At 38.0% G+C, this 2,184-nt stretch overlaps 1 protein-coding gene across 2 annotated transcripts in view; it reads left to right on the forward strand.

The window, feature by feature from the left end:
• Positions 1–2,184, forward strand: part of NR6A1 (nuclear receptor subfamily 6 group A member 1) — a 103,208-nt gene that overhangs the window by 17,626 nt on the left and 83,398 nt on the right. The gene's annotated exons all lie outside the window — the stretch shown is intronic.

Raw genomic sequence — 2,184 nt, forward strand, 5'->3', positions numbered from 1 at the left:
AATCTCCATCCTTGGAGAATCTCAACGCTTGACTGTACAGGCCCCTGACCAACCTGATCCAGCCTTGCAACTAGCTCTGCTTCATGGAGAAGGTTGGATTAGATGAGCTCCAGAGATCCCTTCTAACCTAAGTTATTCAGTGATAATGGAATCCATCTATCATAATGGACGTTATTGCCATCTGTTGTCTGGAAGTTTTGATGTCCCAATGTCTGCTTTTAGAGGGAGAAGTCTATAACCTATGGTACATTATATTTTTCTAAAGTCAGAATTCCTGTTTTTAGCATACATTTGGGGAAGTCTTTCTAAACTATTATTCAACTAACTGATATTTTACTATGTAAATTCTTCTTTCTGCCACTCTACAAGCTCCACTGCATTTTACCCAACCAACATGTGTCAAATTTATCTTCAGTAGGCTAACAGTTGGTCAGAAAGAGTGGAAAAAGATGTAACTTGTGGAATCTGCATGCTCTTCTGCTTCTCTTGGTCTTAGGCATTCCTGCATTTGTTCAGGGTACCATGTTCTAGCTACTGTACCCTTTCTGTACATAGGAAGATGACAACCCTTTGTAGGGGGACTAAAACTTATGCACTGAAATCTTCAAAGTCCAATGCTATGTCACAGGTTCAGGCTAAGTTCATTTCTAGGAGTAGCCTCCATATACCCCTTCAATTAGCATAAACAGGGACAAGGGCAGTCAAAGGTCAAGAGAAGTTCAAAATAGCATAACCTCTTTTTGCCAGCGTTTCCAAATGTTCCTAATCCTGCAAAGCTCTCCAAGCTGTTCTTGCCATCATGTTTACTATACAGCTGTAAAACTCAAAGAACAAGGCCTGGCTTGATACAAGGGAAGTTGAAATCAAGTGGTTGAGAATAGGTAGCATTGTTGCTTAAAACAGGAGAAATAATTGATTTATGTTATGGTGGCCAATTAGGTTGTAAAGTGAGAAACTCTTAAAGCAACCCTGTGGCTTCAAGGCAGCTTTTTGCTCTGATTTCTGCTCAGCAAATAGGAGGTACCCCAATAAAGGTCATCAGCTCCATGAGCTAAATTATTAATTCCTTTCATGCCACTCAGGGCTTGTAAACAGTATATAATACAGGAAAACAATTGGCACTGTTCATGTATTGGGCAGAGGAAAGGTCAGAGGGTAAATAGTTGCATTGGCAACAGCTGTTCTTCATAGCTGAGCAGACTTTTGTCCTTTTCATCTTTTAGAGCAAACCTGTTCCCAAAATTTTAGCTGGCTGTTAATTCATATCTCCTCTCTTAGTTGAATTATTTTTAGGAGATCAATGTATTGCATATAATTATGGAAATGAAAAGGGCTGGAGGGGAGGGTGAGGGAAATGGATAAGAGGAAAAAATAGTATTCAAGTGTTTTATAAAGAACTATTTGATTTTTTTTTTTAATATTAATTTACATGAATGAGAGACATCTTAAAGTCTGCCTGTTTAAGGCACATTGAAGTATAAGTATTTATATTTTTATAAAGCTATTTAAAAATTTTTTGAAGCATGATTTGAGATTAATAGGTTCTAAAGTGTTCCTGGTTTTCTCATGTACTAGACTTGTTTCCTGTTCATACCGTTTGTGGGATCTCAGCCAGCTACTGCGCGGGGCATTATTTTGTTTCTAGCAGTACTTGAAAGAACATCGAGTGAATTCTAGTAACGTCAGACTTGAAAAATGGGACAGTTGTGACTACAGTGTATTAGCCTTGGTGAACATACTACAAATTGTAATTAAAAAAAAAATCTACATAACTTCAAGCATTGACTGAAATTATCCTTTCTAAGAATAGCTAGGAAATATTATTACACTTCTGTTCATAACCCTTAATGTGACATTATGGTCAACAATCTAGAAAACTAGTGGACTTAAATCTAAACTGGATCTCTTACCACTCAAAAATTTCTCTTCAGAAGGCACATGCTTTATTTGGTTGCTTTTTGAATGATACTTGATAAATTATTCCAGATGTTTGCAGGTGTAGCTTACTGCCCTAAGTGATTGTTGTTCACACAATCGCTTCTCAAGTGGTACAGGCTGTTGCTGACCACTCTGCGACTGCTCTCTGCCATCTGGCTGGCTTGCAGGGCAGTTGACCTCTTTTTGCCAAAGAGCAGCAGGTAACCTCTAAATGACCATCTGCTAATCTGTTACTTCAACCTTTCT

Source organism: Apteryx mantelli, chromosome 21, assembly GCF_036417845.1.
Source record: "Apteryx mantelli isolate bAptMan1 chromosome 21, bAptMan1.hap1, whole genome shotgun sequence".
Classification (NCBI taxonomy): domain Eukaryota; kingdom Metazoa; phylum Chordata; class Aves; order Apterygiformes; family Apterygidae; genus Apteryx; species Apteryx mantelli.